Source organism: Panthera tigris, chromosome B4 (genome assembly GCF_018350195.1).
Source record: "Panthera tigris isolate Pti1 chromosome B4, P.tigris_Pti1_mat1.1, whole genome shotgun sequence".
Lineage (NCBI taxonomy): Eukaryota > Metazoa > Chordata > Mammalia > Carnivora > Felidae > Panthera > Panthera tigris.
Window position 1 is genome coordinate 8,520,995 of NC_056666.1, and position 20,407 is coordinate 8,541,401.

The window sequence follows — 20,407 nt, forward strand, 5'->3', positions numbered from 1 at the left end:
AAAAATTTCATTGATCAATCCTTCCATAACTACATTTTAGAATTTTCATTTCATTATTTTTTAAAAATTTTTTTGATGTTTATTTATTTCTGAGAGAGAGATAGAGCACAAGCAGGGGAGGGGCAGGGAGAGAGTGAGACACAGAATCCAAAACAGGCTCTGGGATCCAAGCTGTCAGCACAGAGCCCAACACGGGGCTGGAACCTATGAACCATGAGATCATGACCTGAGCTGAAGTCAGACAATTAACCTACTGAGCCACCCATGGGCCCCCATTTGAGAATTTATTTTTTAAAGAGCTTTTTTTTGGGACAGAGAGAGACAAAGCATGAACGGGGGAGGGGCAGAGAGAGAGGGAGACACAGAATCGGAAACAGGCTCCAGGCTCCGAGCCATCAGCCCAGAGCCTGACGCGGGGCTCGAACTCACGGACCGCGAGATCGTGACCTGGCTGAAGTCGGACGCTCAACTGACTGCGCCACCCAGGCGCCCCCCCATTTGAGAATTTAAAATGTTGCATTGCTTTCCCTGGAGAGCCCTTTATTTTTTTCCATATTAGACAATGCAAAAAGAAAAATAGGGAAAATATCAAAATAATATTTACTTAAATGGTTTCATGAGTACAGTGTTGGGATAAACACTATAAATACATTGCTTGGAGCCGCTGCTGTGTACCTAGGCGATCACATGAGATGGTACAGAAGTTTGTTTGGAAATGTTCTGTGTAGGAAGCTGGGGAGGGGAGGAGAGGGAGATGTGGTTTTTGTTTTGCTTTGTTCCCAGACTTCAAGTCTTCAGCAGTCTCTCTGCTAATCAGCACGAAGGAGCCCACGAATCAGTACTGTCAACAGAAAAATCATCAGCTTTAAAAACAAGCATGAGGTCCCTGAATGCTTTAAACTGCCTCTTACCTTCTGCTATCATGGGAGGGAACCAACTCCACTCAGAGCTGTAATAATCGGTACTTTCCTTGGAGGAGCAGATGGTCTGGATGGGCCCATTCACAAGGGTTAGGTATTGCTTCAAATTAAAACCACAGTCCTCTCTATCTGTTATACAATTTTTAACTGTGTCTTCTCCATTATGTTGTGGGCATGAAACTCAACAGCACTCACTGGTTTGTTTTCACAGGACATTAAAGTGTTCTAGGTGTGAAATTCTGTGCCTTGTGCCAAATGGAGTTAACCATGAACAGTGACACTTTTCACCCATTGTATTCAAGGGCTAAGCTTTTCCACACTCAAGATTTTTTTTTTTCCAGTCAACTGACTTTTATTCAATAAATACAATTTTAAATCAGCTCTAATTTAAATCAAATCTTTCTAACTTGCTACAGTGTCCCTGAAATTCTTAAATAAGATATAAAAATGTGTTTTTGATTTGGGGTTTAACTCATGAACAGATTTTGTTTTTCTAGTTTGAACATTATGCCCTTCAGGCTTACATTCTTAATGTCTCTAGATTGGTATACTGGTTTAGCTCTTTAATTTGCTCTTTTTGGGTAGTTTCTTAAAGTATAACTGACATACAACAAACTACACATATTTAAAGGGAACAACTTAAGTGATTGACATAGGTACAAACTTGTGGCATCATCAGCGCAATCTCAAAAATGACATATCCATCACGTGGAAAAACCTTCTGAAGTCCTTTCCGTTGCCTCTCCCCAGATTATCACCCATCCCCAGACAACTAGTGATTAACGTTTTGCAGTATACATGTGTTTTGGCTTGTGTCCTTTTGTTCAGCAAATTCATTTCAAAATTCATCCATGTTGTAGCACATACTCCTTTTAATTTAATAGCTGAGAAACATTCCATTGCATAAATATACCACAGCTTATATATCCATTCGCCAGACAATAGACACTTGGGTGGTTTCCGCTTCAGGCTTATTACAAATAAAGCCTCTATGATCATTTGTGCATATGCATTTTTAAATTTATTTATTTACATTAAAGTTAGTTAACAAACAGCGTAGTATTGGTTTCAGGAGCAGAACCGGGTGCTCATCCCGGCAAGTGCCCTCTTTACTCCTCATCACCCATTTCATCCATCCCCCACCCATGAATTCTCCAACGACGCTCCGTTGGTTCTCTGTCATTTGTCAATGTATTTGCGTGAACATATGCTTTCATTTCTCTTGAGTCATATGTAGAAGTAGAAAGGCTGGATCATGTGGCAAGTATATGTATAACATTTTAAGAGTCTACCAAGCGGCTTTTCAAAGTGACTGTGCCATTTTACATCATCAAAATAGTATATGCACATGCCTGTTTTTCCACATCTTTGTCAAAACTTGGTATGGTCATTCTTTCAAATGTTCAATATTTTAAAAGATGTGAACTTGTATTTCATGGCGGTTTTATTTTCATTTCCCTAAAAAGACTAATGACGGTAAACATTTCTAAGTACTCATATCTCCACATTTTCTATTATGAAATGCCTGTCTATCTATTTTATTCATTTTTATTGAGCTGCTTGTATTTGCTCATTATTGTTTTGACATCTGGAGATTCTGGATTTAAATCCTTTATCAGACATGCTTTGCAAAGTTTCTCCAGTTTTGGTCAGTATTTTCATTCTCCTAACAATGTCGTTTGAAGGGCAGTCCTTAATTTTGATGAAGTCTGCTTTATCAGATTGTCTTTTTTTTTCTCTTTTATTGAGAGTGCTTTTGGTGTTGTATTCGAGAAAACTGGTCCTAAGTGAGGGTCTCTAAATAGTTGCACTGTTGTCTTTTCATTCACATAATTATGTCATCCATGGCTGTTTTGTGTCGTGTTGGACATTTAGCAGGATCCCATTTAATGCCAGTCGCACCTTCTCCCCCTTATAATGACCAAATGTCTCCAGACATTTCTGAAAGTCCCCTGAGGGACAAAATCGCCCTTGTTGGAGAACCACCGGCTTAACCCAAGATCACATAATTTTTCTCCTACTTTCTTCAGGAAATTTTATAGTTTTCAGTTTTGAATTTATATAGATGATCCATTTTGAGGATTTCTGCATCTGGCGTGAAAAATGAATTCAAGTTCCTGGTTTTTTTGCACACGGATATTCAAATGTTCCAGCACCATTTGATTTAAAAAAATTCTTCAATCACTGAACTGTCTTTATACCTTTATAAAAAATAGCTCTCGTTATATTTGTCAGTTTATATCTGTGCTCAGTTGTATTCCATGGTTCTATTTGTCTGTCAACATCAATACCAAACTATCTTTATTACTGTAGCTTTACAATAACCTGAAATTATCTCATTACGAATGAGCTCCCTTAAGGGACATGAATCAACATTGTACCTAGGGATGTTTCATAAAGTTACATTATTATTTACTTCTGTTTTCATGTTAATGGGCTAATTTCAGAAACTTAAAGTTGACATGGGTAAGTTTAAAACTGGTAGGTTAGGGGATTGATACAGACAAGATATTTAAAGTTGGGCATGTATGTCAACACCCTTGAAAATACCTTTGCAATTACATGTTGATGTCACAGATGACCATGAGAAGATGACCATCCAAGCACCCGTGTATGAAAGGGACAGTTGCACTGATGGATTATTGTCATCTCAGAAATCCTTCAGCATTGAAGAATGTGGTATCGGTGTAAGGCATACTGAAACCAAAACAACTGGGGGTTATGAAGATCCTAATTTCATGTGCATAATAACGCACATGCGCGTAACAGCCGTGGATAACATATTTCCCAGAGATATCATGAATCTACTTGATATTTTCTTTTCTAATGTTTATTTTATTTTTGAGAGTGAGACAGACATAACGTGAGTTGGGGGAAAGTCAGAGAGAGAGGGAGACAAAGAATCCCAGGCAGGCTCCAGGCTCTGAGGTGTCAGCACAGAGCCCGACGTGGGGCTCAAACCCATGAACATTATGGACCTGAGCTGAAGTTGGACACTTTTCCAAATGGCCACCCAGGGGCCCCAATCCACCTGATATTTTCTAAAGATGTTTCTGTATTCTGCTTAATCTACAGATTGAGTAACAAAATTATTTTGATTTCATCTTCATTGTGTTTTGGTTTCATGTTTAAGTCTTAATTAGAATTAAAGTGGAACTGAGGCTATTGAAGGTTTTTATCAATACCTACTGATATTTTCAAGACAAGCATGTGAAAAGCTTTGATTTTGTCGAAATTTCTGTTCCTTTTTAATTCAATTTAGAATCTACACAATCCCCAATAAACATTTGGTTATATTTTTAAATTGAAGACATTTATTTTAGAATGATGGACTCTAAGTCAATGTAGTTTAAATCTGAGCACTCACATTTCATTTGAGAGGCAGAACTCAATACTGGGCACTGAAATGATGGAATTTTAGATGTCACTTCCATATTAGTGCTGGATGCTTTGCTTGAGTAAATGTAATTTAAAAATAAATCTGACTCTCATGAAAATGAAAGAAGTACTATTGAACTTTCCCTTATCACTTCACAAGCTCCTTGAGGTATTGTTCTTAAATATTTTAAGAAGGGTTATTAGTTTGTTCAAAAAATAGTTCATGGTGGATCCAGTGGAGAATTGCTTAGTATTCTTTTTTTAATGTAAGGCACTTGGTAAAATTTATTAGGATTCTTCTCAAGATTTAGAGCCAGAAGTTTTAAACAGAAAGAGACCTTAGGCTTTATCTAGTCCAATCTCTTCATTCTACAGATGACTAAGGTAAAAGTTCAAAATTGAATGATTACTTGGTAGCAGTTTGTTTTTTTTTTAATTTTTTTTTAACGTTTATTTATTTTTGAGACAGAGAGAGACAGAGCATGAACAGGGGAGGGGCAGAGAGAGAGGGAGACACAGAATCGGAAGCAGGCTCCAGGCTCTGAGCCGTCAGCCCAGAGCCCGATGCGGGGCTCGAACTCACGGACCGCGAGATCGTGACCTGAGCTGAAGTCGGCTGCTCAACTGACTGAGCCACCCAGGTGCCAATATCATTGATATTCTTATCATTTGTTTTAATTTAGCCAGCAGGACCTCCTTTAGCCCAGTGAGAGTTTATATGAAGCCTGATATGTAATCTTTAAAAATGGGGCTACTTTTCTGAATCAATTATAGGATTCTTGCTCACTTAGGTTCCCTGTTGCTTTATGGCTGTCCTTGAGCCATTTATGGGGAGCCTAAAGAATCTTGGAATATAGTTTGAAAACCACAATTGGGAGTCCTATTCTTTGGTTTTATGAACAAGGAATCTGTGACCCAAATTGGATAAGCAATTTCACCACAGAAAAAGAGCGAGAGTAAGTTCTTGTTCTATTCAATGACTTCTCATCCTATACATATTCTATGAAATTAGAGCACTCTCTGGATTATGTCGTATGTCAGAGTTTCTGGCAATGAGACAGATTTTTTAACTTGCATGTTCTTTAAATAGTTCATTATATTTTATAAGGTATACTTTTTTCAAAATCATGAAAGAATGTAGGTGAGTTAAAATTTAGGGGAGCCCGGGTGTCACTCGATTGAGTACCCAACTTCGGCTCAGGTCACAATCTTACGGTTCATGGGTTTGAGCCCCATGTCAGGCTCTGTGCTGACAGCTTGGAGTCTGGAGCCTGCCTGGGATTCTGTGCCTCCCTCTCTCTCCTCCCTTCCCCTGCTCACACTGTCTCTCTCTCAAAAATAAACATGAAAAAAATATTTATAAAATAGGTTTGCATAATATGAATTTGTTGTGCAGAATTCCTGCTTTGGTGTTAAACCTAAAAGATAAATACCACCTTTCAAAATAGTCACATTCAGCCCATTGCAGATAACTTTGCATATGAAGCTGAAAAGGCAATACACATGTGAACTTTGATACAGATGATTGTCAACTGACTCTACTGTCATTGACAATACAGCCAGTTATCCTTGGGACTTGTTCAGGACTGAAGAAATTCAATTCTGTCATTGGAACAGAAGCCTTGCCACATGGCTTCTACCCATTTTTCTCATTAATGACACATTTTCTCCCAAATGATATTCTAATGGTCCACATACAATATATAGAAGAGAGATAGTATAATAGTTATTGAGAGATGCTTATTTGAATTTATACCAAACATTTAAATTTTACAGTAACCAAGCAATTTAAATTTTTATAAGGTTCATATGGAACTGAGGCTCAAAAATAGCTGAGAAACATATATTACAAGTAATAGCCTGCAACAAGCATTTATCTTCCTCTCTGAGGCGATGCAGGATGACTCAGAAAGAAGTCTTGCTCTTAAGAAAGAAAAACAAAAAATACTGTAACCATTAAGTGTTCTACTTCTTCTTTAAAAAATCCCAAACAAACAACATCTATTTTTTAAAATGCAGAGTACACTACACATACAGAAAATGCAAGAAAACGTGAAGTTGCAGGTTGATAAATCGTCACAATGTAAATATCCATGTCACCACCACCAAGATCAAGAGCTAGAAGTTTGCCAGTACCTTGAGATGCTTTCCTGTTGTGTCTTTCTCCCGTGCACTAAAGAAATTACAATCTTGATGTTCCTGGAAGCTATGTCACTGGCCCTCCGCCCCCCATGTCTACCGCCAGTTTTTAGTTTAGGCACATCACATGTATCTCTTCACAATACACTTTAGTATTGTATGCATGCTTGCATTTATACATATTATACATAGAGAGGTATTTATTGCTGTATACGTGGAATCATTCAGTGTATTACTTTTCCTTTTCTTCCACCCAATATTTTCCTTGTGGAACCAATTGTGTCATTGGAGGTAGATATAGTCTATTCATTTTTATAATCTCTATATTATTATACTGCTGAATTAAGCATAATACGTCTGGCTTGGAATTCATGGTTTATTTTGTTGTTGTTGTTGTTGTTGTTTTTGGGGTTTGTTTTGTTTCATTTTTAGTCATTACAAGCAATAGTCTGATAGACATTCTTGTGTACGTCCCTCAGGGCATATCCTGATGTACTTCTGTTAGTTATGTACCTGGAGTGGAAGTGATGAGTCTTAGCAAATTTGTATTTTAACGTATGTAGATGATGCCAAAGGATTTTCCAGAGGTGATGCACATGGGTATGAAGGTTTCCATTTATGCACATATTGGCTAAGAGTTTACATTCTCAGTCTTTTGGGCTTAAGCACCCTCTTGCATATCTTACTGTGGATTCAGTTTGCAACTATGCAATGCCTAATACTGTGGGCACAACATTTCTCAACATATTAGTACATTCTTTTTTTTAAGTTTTATTTATTTTGAGAGAGAGAGAGAGAGAGCACACACAAGTGGGGGAGGGGCAGAGAGAGAGGGAGAGAGAGAATACCAAGCAGGCTCCGCACTGTCAGCACAGAGCCTAATTTGGGGCTCAGTCCCATGAACTGTGAGATCATGACCTGAGCTGAAATCAAGAGTCAGACGCTGAACTGACTGAGCTACCCAGGTGCCCCAACACACTAATAAATACTTAAAGGAGAGTTATTGCAATAGATACAAAATGTCAATATTCATATATGTTCATAATAAAGACTCTCTGCATATATGTTCATAATAAAGACTCTCTGCAAGCAAGGACTAGATGACACATATTTAGATCTTATAAAGGCAATACACAATTTGTGAAATGTTGGAAAGTTTCTTTTTTTGAAAACAGAACTGTATTAGGGACCATCACTTCAACCATCATACTGAAAGTACCAGCAAGTGAACAAATATAAGAAAATAAATAAATGGCATAATAAGAGTAATAAAAATAGTAAAGCAAACATTATTCATAGATGACATAATTGTAAACATGATAATTCCAAAATCTACAAATAGATTTTTAGGAAGTTTTGCAAAATAGTTTGATACAGGAAAAATCAAAAGAAAAAGAAATAGTTGTTTTAAATGAAAACTAATTTTAAATAAAATTTAAATAAAATTTTAAATGTATCATTTTAAAATCTTGATATAAGGGGCTGGAGCAGAGGAAGGGACAAATAGAGTACAGAGAATTTTTAAAGTAGTAAATCTACTCCGCATATTGTAATAGTGGACATTACATGTCATTATACATTAGTTCAAACCCATAGAATGTACAGCACCAAGAATGAACCCTAGTATAAACTTCAGACTTTGGTAATAATGATGTGTCAGTGCAGTTCATCAACTGTAACAAATTTATCACCCTTGTGCAGGATGTTGATAATGAGGGAGGTTATGTGTTGGGAGGGTGGGGGTGTGAAGGTGGTAAATGGTAACTCTACTTTCTGCTCAATTTTGCTATGAACCTAAAACTGCTCTGAAAATTAAAGTTTATTTTAAAAATATTGACAAATACAAGATACTAGAAAAGAATTACAAAACATTAATTACATAATATGTTGCAAATTTTATATATAACTTATACATGTGTAAATATAAATTATTTATAAATATAAATTATATAAATATAAATACAATACTTTAAATATAAAATTTATAAATTTTATCATTTTAAAAATCTAGAAAAATGTTATTTTCATGGACTAAATAGATACATAAATGAGAGTCCTACTAATAATAATCTGTAATTTCATGTTTTACTATCATGAATATTTTGTCCATAGATAGCGACAAAAACTCTGACATTGATATGGAAAAATACAATGAGGAAAGAATCACTGAGGAACTATTAAAGAAAATAACAAGAGATGTAAAGACTTACCTAAAAACCACATTATGTAAGAAATATTGGGTTTGGTGCAAGGGCAGAGAAATAGATGAAGAGAAAAGGTGAAATTACAGAACTGTCTATAAATGGATCCTTAAATTATGAAAAAAATGGCACAACAGATTCATAGGGAAAGAATAATTACTGAATTAAAATAATGTTGCATGGCCATTTGGCAATCCATACAAGAAAATTATAGAAATAAAAACAAATAAAATACACACACACAAAGACTTTTGTCTCACACCATACACTAAGTCAGTTCCAGAGAATTTTTGGTTAAGTATGCAAAGTAATCATTAAGCTTCTAAAAGTTAAAAGCAAAAGTGAGAGCTGGAGTAGTTATACTAATATCAGACAAAATAGGCTTGAAGACAAAGAAAAATGCTACTTGATACAAAAAAAAGAGATATTTCATGATAAATGGGTTAATCATGAAGTCACACAATTATAAACATGTATACAAATAACAGCATAGCCCAAAAATATGTAAAGGAAAAACTGACAAATGTGATACAAAAACAGACTTTTCAACAATAACTATTGGAAACCTCATTATCACAATTTGGATAATCCACAGAACAAACAGAAGATTACAAAAGAAATAGAAGACTGGATTATCACTGTCACACAAATTGTAACACTCCAGCCACCAAGAGCAGAATATACTACTTTCTCAAGTGCACAAGGAACATATCCAAGGCAGACCATGTATTTAGGTCACAACACAAGACGTCTTAACAAATTTAAAAGGAGTGAAATCAGAGAAACAGTGTTCTCAAAAACACAAAAACCACAAAGGGATGATGTTAGAAATCAGAAAAAGGAATTAGGAAAATTCACAAGATTGTGGAAATTAAAGAACACACTACTAAATAACTAATGTCGGGGGGGGGGAAGAAATTACAAAACACTTCCAAGAAAATAAATGAAAACAAAGACAGAAACAAAACATACAAAAAAGTTATGGGATACACCAAAAAGAGTGTTTACAGGGAATTTTATAGCAAAAAGAAGATAGATCTCAAGTCAATATTGTAATGTTTTACCATAAAATAACAACAAAATAAGAGCAAGCTAAATTCTTAACCACAGACTAAAATTATTAAAACCAGAAATGAAAAGTAAAAATCATTTCTAATCTCACAGAAAGTTAAAAAAATAATAAATAAAAGACCACTACAAATGACTGCAAGTCAACAAATGAAATGGACAAGTTCCTAAAAAAAAAGTCCCAAACTACTGAAATGAACTAAGAAAATTTAAAGGATCTATTGCAAAGACAACAATTAGTAAAGCAAAACAAAACAAAGCAAAAAATTCCATAAAGTCCACTGCAGGCCTACATGGATGCACTAGTGAGTCCTACCAAAAGTTCAAAAAAGAATTAATACCAGTACTTCAAAACTCCAAACATCAGGGAAGAGAGGCCATGTCACAAAATATCCTATGATGACAGTATTGCTGTGGGATCAAAGCAGGATAAAAACCTTTCAGCAAAATAAAAGTAATGCCAATATCTTCTAGGCATATAGGCACAAAACTCTTCAACAAAATACTAGCAACTCAGATCCAGCCACATATAAAAAACGATTAAACATTATAACCAACTGAGATTTGTTCCAAGAATAAAGGTTTGTTCAACAAACAAAAATTAATCAATGTAACACATCATACAGAATAAAGGACAAAAAACCATATATCCTCCTAATGGATGCAAAAAGGCATTTAACACAATCTAATACTCATGTTAAAATACTCAACAGACTAGAAAGAAAAGGGAACTTATTCTACCTGAGAAAATATCTACATAAATTTACATATATCATTACACTTAATGATAAAAGATGATATATTTACCCCAAGAACAAGGCAAAAGCAAGATAAATAAAAATCAAGACAAGGATGTCCGTCTGACCATTTCTATTCAACACTGCACTGAAGGTTCTAGCAATGGGAAATTAGGTAAGAAAAATAAATACATAATAGGTGCTCAGATTGGCAAGGGATATCTAAAACTATTTTTATTTAAAGATGACACGAGGGGCGCCTGGGTGGCTCAGGTGGTTAATCGACTGACTTTGGCTCAGGTCATGATCTCACAGTTTGTGGGTTCAAGCCCCGCACTGGGCTCTGTCCTGACAGTTCAGAGCCCTGTGCCTGCTTCAGATTCTGTCTCCCTCTCTCTCTGCCCTTCCCCAACTTGTGCTCTGTCTCTCAAAAATAAATAAACATTAAAAAAATTAAAAAAATAAAGATGACATGATTATATATATATATATATATATTTATATATACATCTTTATATATAGATGTAGATAAATACATATACATTTATATATATTATGTATATATATACATATATATATATATACACACACACACATATACATGTACATCTATCTATCTATCTATCTATCTACCTATCTATCTATGGGGGGGGGGGGGGAGAGAGAGAGAGAAATCAGACCCCTTATCCATTCCTGATGGGAACGGTGCAACCACTTTGGAAAAATGTTTGATAGTTCCTGGAAAAGTTAGAGTTGTATGACTCAGAAATTCTACTCCTAATTATATACTTGAGAGAAGTGAAAATATACGTGCATACAAATGTTCACAGCAGGATTACTTACAACAGCTTGAAGTGGAAACAGTCTGAAATGCCCATTAGTTGAGGATGAATGAACACAATTTGGTGTATCCATTCAATGAAATATAACTTAGCCATAAAAAGGAATGAAGTATTTGTAAATGCTACAACATGGATGAACCTTGAGCACATTATTCTACATGAGAGAATCTGGGCACAAAAGGCTAAAAATTACATGTGAAGTGTACAGAACAGGAAAATCTCTAAGATGGCAAATGAAAGGTTTCCAGAGACTGAGGGAGAGAGAAGGGGACTGATTGCCGGTAGGTATGGGATTTCTTCTGGGGTGATGAAAACATTTTTAAATAAGATAATGGTGATATTTTCATAATTCTGTAAGTGTACTAAAACCCACTAAATTTTATATCTTAAAAGATAAATTTTATGGTTTATGAAATACATCCTAGTTTTAAAATAAGCAAAAGTCTTCATGATGTCACAGAGGGAAAATTGGTTTTTTAACAGTACACATAAAGCACTATTCAGAAATATTGGTAAAATGAACTAACTAAAATTAAGAAAGTCTATTCATCAAAAACACAAATAAACCTTAAGTGTGGCTATTCTATTTGATTTATAATTCGTACTCACATACTCCAGTTTTCCTTTCTTGTTCTTCCTGTTAAAGTGGGAGCTCCCTGAGGTCAGGTTTAATTTTGCTCATCACTTTCTACAACAATGTTGCACACAGTTTTCTCCACAGCTTTGCGTAACTTACATTTTGCTTTTTGTTTTGCTGACCTAAGTCTCAGTAACAAGTAGTTAAAAGCTTGATGCCTGTGAAACAACATGTTTTTAAAAATTATCTGAGGGGCGCCTGGGTGGCTCAGTCAGTTAAGCGTCCGACTTCAGCTCAGGTCATGATCTCGCGGTAGATGAGTTCAAGCCCCGCGTCGGGCTCTGGGCTGATGGCTCAGAGCCTGGAGCCTGCTTCCGATTCTGTGTCTTCCTCTCTCTCTGCCCCTCCCCCATTCATGCTCTGTCTCTGTCTGTCTCAAAAATAAATAAAACGTTAAAAAAAATTAAAAAAAAATTATCTGATCTAGAAAAGACCTCTCTGACCTCAGTCGTAGCAATTTCTTACTTGAAACATCCCCAAAGGCAAGGGAATTAAAAGCAAAAATGAACTACTGGGACCTTATGAAGATAAAAAGCTTCTGCACAGCAAAGGAAACAACCAACAAAACTAAAAGGCAACCAACGGAATGGGAAAAGATATTTGCAAATGACATATTGGACAAAGGACTAGTATCCAAAATCTATAAAGAGCTCACCAAACTCCACACCTGAAAAACAAATAACCCAGTGAAGAAATGGGCAGAAAGCATGAATAGACACTTCTCTAAAGAAGACATCTGGATGGCCAACAGGCACATGAAAAGATGCTCAACGTCGCTCCTCATCAGGGAAATACAAATCAAAACTACACTCAGATATCACCTCATGCCAGTCAGAGTGGCCAAAATGAACAAATCAGGAGACTATAGATGCTGGAGAAGATGCGGAGAAACGGGAACCCTCTTGCACTGTTGGTGGGAATGCAAACTGGTGCAGCCACTCTGGAAAACAGTGTGGAGATTCCTCAAAAAATTAAAAATAGATCTACCGTATGACCCAGCAATAGCACTGCTAGGAATTTACCCAAGGGATACAGGAGTACTGATGCATAGGGGCACTTGTACCCCAATGTTTATAGCAGCACTCTCAACAATAGCCAAATTATGGAAAGAGCCTAAATGTCCATCAACTGATGAATGGATAAAGAAATTGTGGTTTATATACACAATGGAGTACTACGTGGCAATGAGAAAGAATGAAATATGGCCCTTTGTAGCAACGTGGATGGAACTGGAGAGTGTGATGCTAAGTGAAATAAGCCATACAGAGAAAGACAGATACCATATGTTTTCACTCTTATGTGGATCCTGAGAAACTTAACAGAAACCCATGGGGGAGGAGAAGGAAAAAAAAAAGAGGTTAGAGTGGGAGACAGCCAAAGCATAAGAGACTCTTAAAAACTGAGAACAAACTGAGGGTAGATGGGGGGGTGGGAGGGAGGGGAGGGTGGGTGATGGGTATTGACGAGGGCACCTTTTGGGATGAGCACTGGGTGTTGTATGGAAACCAATTTGACAATAAATTTCATATATTGAAAAAAAATAAAATTATCTGGTCTATTCTTTTAGCTACTTTGCTAAAATGTGATGAGTAGGATTCCATACTTTATGATGAAACAACAAAAATGGGAAAAACTAAATTGAGTCTTATGACTTTCTCTAAGCTTTTCTATGATGGTAGACTTGACTCTATATGTATACACATAGGTGAATGTAGACACTTATAGACACAGAAATGGAAGGTCTGTTTTTACTGTTTATCTTCTGCTCATTCATTTCCTCCTTAATATCCTGTTTCTTATAAAAATCAAGTAACACATTGGCAATACACAGTATAGCTTCGGATTGGCAATTAGAAATGGGTTGGTAAACAGGAACAGATCAGTACTAATATTCACACACTAAACAATTGTTTCCAATTCATATTCAACATTACTGACCATTTACTGGTCTTCTCTAAAACATTTTGAACAAATGTAAGTTAATCCCTATTTGCATGCTATGAAAAAAGACTACTGGTTATGACAAACCATTAGGTGTTAGGTTTTTTGTGGGTTTTTTTTTTTTTGATGTTTGATTTTTTTTTTTTTTTGATGTTTGAGAGACAGCGCCCAAGTAGGGAAGGTGCAGAGAGAGAGGGAGAGAGAGATTCCCAAGCAGGCTCCGCGCTCAGTGCGGAGCTTGACCGGGGCTCCATATCACCACCATGAGATCAGGACCACGAGATCAGGACCGTGAGCAGTTATCAAGAGTCAGATGCTTAACTGACTGAGCCACCACCCAGGTTTCTTAAGTGAACTACTCTAGGTTTGAATTTAAGACAAGTTTAGAAGTTTTAGTGTCAGGCTAAGGAAAATGTATACTGAAAGAGCCATTTTCTTGAAAGACTTGTATCAGCTTTTAAAGAGATTCAGTTATTTTTGGATAGTCAGATGAAAAGCATCATGCAAATTAAAATAATCCTAGTACTGAAATTTTTATTTACTTTCATTATTTAATTTTAACTTTGAAATTCTATAATATTGTGAGTATTACTTGAATACAGGCAACCTTCTAACTGATGTTAGAAATATCAGTATCAAGGGCTCAACACTGAGTATCACTAATAGTACAGAAGTCATCATATGTTGAAAAGCCAAAGAAACAAATACTCTCAGTCATTCTTTGCTGTCTCAAACTTCTAACCCAGGGCAAAGTGCCAGCTGTATTTCCAGCTCAGGGTTACTAATGATTCGTAAGATTTCCATTTACTCTTTTAACCAGAGACTGATAATATCACTAATGAAATGTCCTGCACAGCTGTACCTGAACTACTCAATATGGCTTCTGGTTTTCTAGCCAACTTCCCAAAGAACTCCAGAACTTATCCTAGTTCCACTGGTTCCCCTTAGGCCTCTGTACTCTGTTTCTAAGATAGGATGGCCAATGTGTCAGCACAGAGACCTGGTGATTTAAGAAGGGGATATCAGTTTTAATATGTGTTGACTTTTTGTTTTTCTGTTTGAATCAAGCTCTTAATGTTTACATACACTGTGGTGTGTTAGACAATTAAATTTTCCAAACTTAACTTTATTATGTGTGAAGATTATACATCAGATTTATTATCTGTTTCTTAATTTCTGTGAGGCTTGTTAGCAAAACTCTATTATGTCTGACTGACTCCCTGATGTCAAGAAGCCATTGTTGTTGAAATATTTCACAGAAAAATTAGCCAACAAATCATTCAAATGGCTTTGCTATGCAGGAAAAAAAGAATGAGATATAAAATATTTTTTAGAATACAATTAAAAATAATATAGACATTTTAAAACAACCATTCAAGTCCCATACAAAGAAACTGTTTATGAAGAAAACAACAGTTTCCAAGTCCTCATTGTCCCATTTGGGCAATTTTTCTTCTCTTTTCTCCACCAGTGCTTAGTGAACTAGTTCATTAGATTGAGGACTGGATATTGCCAGTTTAAGAGCACACAAAAATTCCAAGGAACGATCTTAGGTGATTTCTGTCTCAAGTGCCCTTAAGCCAAAAAATTAAAGTCCTGAAATGAGGTCTTGCCAGCCACTGGTTTTTATGCAAGTTTCAGTACATGAGTGGGTAACTGAACATTTCTAGAATGAGAAGGCTTCCAGCAAACTTCCTCATTTTTACTTTTCATTCCATATTTTCTGAGATAACCTACCACTGTATTATGCAAAATAATGAGAATAGTAACAATGTCAAGGAGAACAATACTGATGCATGTTTTGAAGATGCTGAAAGCATGGGAGAAAATATGTTCGGAATTAGCATAACATTCTTGTGCTTTTCTGAAAATGCTTGCATTAAAAACACAGCTTAGTGTCTCCTATAACTTTTTAATACAAATGCTTATCTATCTTTTTGTTTTTATTAGTGTGATTCATATCAGATAGTCTTGGCTAAGGGCCTAGATACTTTGTTCACAGTGGTTTTTATATTAACAATATGAGTAAAACAGAAGAAGAGTGAAAATTCACAAGTGGATAATCTAGACAAACAGCTGTTCCTTTTCCCCTCACAACAGAAACAGGGGCTATTCGAAGCCAGAATGCTTTATGGTAAAAAGCAACAACATATGCTTACAAAGAAATAAAATATCCTAAAAAAATAATAATTTTCTTGGGTGTTTAAAGTTTAAGTCCTCTGTAAATACATATTTTAAGCCTAGCAGTTTCAATACACAAGAAGATGCAAAGTTCCTTTATTGGGATAAGCAGGCACCGGATTTCCCGAGCATCCCGTTCTTTCTATTTGCCCCAAATACAGTGCAACACCTCTCATTTTGGCTGATGACTTTAATTCATTGTTTGAGATATGACAAATGAGAGAACCTAATGAAAAAACGCTGTGCATATATATTTTAAGGTATGAGTCATATCTGAAATATAACGTGAGAGCTTTAAAAAAAAAAAAAATTACTCCTGATTAAGAACGCCAATCTCAAAGAATATACTGTGACTCACCAACCACTGAACTAGAGATGTCAGCCCCAGCCACAATGTCTCTTGAACTATTTTAAATTGGAAAGAAAGGAGAAACTTTTTGTAGAATTACATCAGTGTTGACTAGCTTTATATGTGAACTATCAGGATTCTGAAAATGGAAATTCTGATGTAACAATGATAGTGTCATTCATATTATATATCCTTTATGAGAGAGAAGATATTGGAGCAGGGGTCTGTAAACATTATGATGCAGTCATGTCCGAGAAGTGAAATGAAAATCATGGTTGACCATTATAGCTAGAATTTAGCTCAAATATCACTTGGGGGAAAGGTTTTCAAAACTGCCTTCAAAGGCTATGAATAGGGAATCTCCTTTCCCCTCGTTTAACAGATAAGAGTGTGGAATGAAGCCAAGCAGAAATGGTAGCAACACTGTCCAAGTGCAGGCATTTGCCTTTGTCCTCTAAAGAAAATTTAAACAGATCTGTGGTCCTTGCTCATAAAAGGTACATAATAAATATTTTATTCATCGTTAGCTTCAGCTTAGAAAAATACACATTTGCCCAAAATTGTCCCCAGATTATGAAACAGCTTCTATCTGTGATAATAAACTAACGGAAAAGAGTCTGTTGAAAATCAAAGGCTGCTTGTGATTCTATAACTTCAGACGGAAAAACACAGAAGTTTTGTTGCTGTTGTTTTCTATGTGTAAAGCAAAGTGCTTGATTGTAGAATACAGAGAGGCAGAAGGGATAAGTGTTGAGACACTCCAGGAGAGGCTGACTTTTTAAATTGAAGTTCTGTTAGAGAATATCTTAATCTCAAGATGTCCCAGTTATTCAGTTATTTCTGCATAAACTTCCCATCTTAGTGAATTTTAGCAATCAGTGTATTGGGGGTAACTATTATGACATAAGCAATTCTAGGTTTTCCCATCATTTGAAATCTAATCAACACCCTTTCACAAGGTACCTACATTGTAGAATAACATTGGAGACACGCAGACTTTTTTCCTCCAACATTCATTCTTATGCCCTTCTTCCTTTGCAATGGAACTCCTGAAGCCATCTGCTTAACTGATAGGTGATCACATTCCCCTTGGATGTGACTGACTTACCATGGAAATGTGACCATATCAAGCAGTAAGTCATGGGCCAAGTGTGTAACTGGCTTTGGGAAAGGGATCCTCACCGATTAAAAGAGATCCATAAGAAGAGAAAGGAAGGCTCCTTTCTTTTGTTGGATGTTATAGACCTACACACGCCACCTAGAACTTTGCAGGATTCTTTCCAACAGGAGGGGACTCACAAAAGACAAAGGCAACAGCACTGATCGTAGGAGACTGTAAAATGAAGAACTTGCATTCTTGGTGATGACACTGGGTGACTGAATTAACCAACACTGTAGGCAATCTGCCTTAGGTCTTCCTAAATGTAAAAATAAGTCTTCAGGGCATCTGGGTGGCTCAGCTGGTTAAGCATCAGACTTTGGGTCAGGTCGTGCTCTCGCCGTTTGTGAGTTCAAGCCCCGTATCGGGCTCTGTGCTGACAGCTCGGAGCCTGGAGCCTGCTTCGGATTCTGTGCCTCCCTCTCTCTCTATGCCCCCTTCTCCTACTCTGTCTTTCAAAAATAAATAAAAATGTTTAAAAAAGTAAGCCTTCTCATTGTTTAAGCAATTTGAGTTTAGAATTTTTGTTACTTAAACTTACGGCATCTGAAGTGATAGTGACTTAGCAATCAACCACTGTTAGACTATTTCTGTTCAGTTTTTCCAGCTTATATTTTAGGGAAAAATACTCCTCAGCACACTGCTTGCAAGGATTGTAGCTTTTAAACGGCCATGGTGGTAAAATTCCCATTTTCTCTTTTATGTTGATTTTCCCTGTGCACATTGAAACATATACAAAATGTTCCTATAACTAAACCCAGCCTTTCTGAATGCAGTGTTTCTTGGAACAGTACATATATTGTGGATCTAGAATCATGTGTTTCTGTTACCTAAAGAGACTTTTATGATATATCACAGTAAAAATACTGACTCAGAAAATAATTAAAAATGCCTCATCTTATGTAAGGTGTCCTGCCAGTAGGATACTTGCTGGAAAACAATCTCATGCCATATCAGGCTTTCATGTTTCTAGTGGCTGTTTAGGTAATATATTGATGATTGAGGAGGAAGAGCATATACCGTTTTATAGAACTTGGGGAATTCTAGGAAATACCAACTCATTACATTGTAAGGAAGTTTTTAAATTGCCTGTGTGTAAACAAAGATGTCTAGACAGAGAAGAGAGAGTTGCTGCTTAAGAGAACAGAAATAGACATGCACTAATCATTTAAGCGTAAATTCCACGCAAATGGTCACTTTAGCAACTCACCCCTATTTTAATATTTTAAGCCAGTTACTTTTGTGGACATTCAAGAGACTATTAAATGACTTTCATCACAGTATATTGGAGATAATTAAAGGATGGCATATTGCAGATAACTGAACATGTGGCTGCAATCGGAATACTCAAAAAGAAACCACAAACAAAACATGCCTTAATCGTGAGAATTTGAACATCTAATCTATATTTGCACAGAGCTGTGTATACAAGCTGTTCAAATGCAGCTTCTAAGTTTAATAATGCCTTAGGAAAGTGGGGGGAAACACATACACATTTAAATAGGTCACTGATTCTAATGGTTTAAGAGAGACAATTGTCATACAATATATTCTTGTACCTATTTTGGCCTGAGTATTAGCCTTAGGTCTCTCCCTCCCATTTCTCTCTTCCTCCCTTCTCCCAGATTTTTTTCTCTCCTTGAATCTCACCAAAGGAAGTAGCCCTATTATAACAGTCTTTTTCTCATGACGCATGGAAATGATTTTTCTGTACTTAATGAGATAACTAAGTTTTTATTTTTAATTCACAGATGTCAGAATATATAAAGCATATACCAATCCACCCCACCCCATTACACCATCTAGACAGGGCTATACATTTGGAATACATTAATTTGGGAAATATTATGTAGCCCTCTAAATTCTAACATTTCCACTATTTAAAAGACATCCTTGCATTTGAATTTAATTATGACTAAAATATAAAACACCTAGAAATCCCAAGGCATAAACCCAGGTAATTTAGCTGGCATGCCTAAGTCAACACTCCTACACAGCATGTAGGATGTAATCATCTTACTTGGAGTACTTTGACTTGAAAGGTTTTACTCCTACGACAAGCCCAATTGATTCTCTGTCCTAACTGTGTTCAAGGCAGATCACCTAGATCGCAGCTGCGTCAATCAAAGCTGGCTGTGTTTTTTCTTCTTTTAAAATATCTGGACAGGTTTTAATAGAATCTTTAGATAATGTATATCCTAAATAAAGCTTTCTTGTGAGCCTTTGTTGTCTCAAAACAACTTGGAAATTATTGGTTCTCTTACATGTCTGTTGAGCACCTATAAGATAGGATCTGTGGTCCTAGGCTAGGGCCTGAAACACACATGCAAGTAACTGATACAATAAAATATGGCCTGTCTGGCATGGTGGGTAAAAGTAATGCTTTGTTTGATGTTGGCAATCTTGGATTGAGTCAGCATTGTGTTGCTAATTTAATAGCTTAACCTTCATTTTTTTTTCATTTCTTTTTAAAGACAAAAAACCAAGACACGTGTTTGTACTTAAGACTGTGAGTGTAAAATGCTTAGCAATTTTTAAGCAATGCTTAATACGGTGTCTGTCACAGAGCAGGACTCAGTGATCCGCTAGTTACTAAGACTACTCGCAGTTCTATCATTGAGGGAGGTAACAAAGACAAAGGGAAAAGAAGGCAGGATATACATCTCCCCCCACTCCCCCCCATCTGGACTACAGCTGTGCCAGAGATCAAGGGAGGCTCTTCAGAGGAGGGAGCAGACTTTTGAGCAGCTCTTTTGTTTCACAACTGGAACAACTCTAGAATCTGCTAATTGTTCTGCTTCCTATGTAACATTCTTTGTTATTTATAGACAAAACATTACAGGCTTTTATCTACC

General features: G+C 36.2%; 1 long non-coding RNA gene across 1 annotated transcript in view; it reads right to left on the minus strand.

The window, feature by feature from the left end:
• Positions 1-577: 577 nt before the first annotated feature.
• LOC122240570 overlaps positions 578-20,407 on the minus strand; it is a 28,288-nt gene continuing 8,458 nt past the window's right edge. The window contains exon 2 of the long non-coding RNA XR_006220351.1: positions 578-841. This is a non-coding gene — a long non-coding RNA (uncharacterized LOC122240570). The remainder of the gene's footprint in view (positions 842-20,407) is intronic.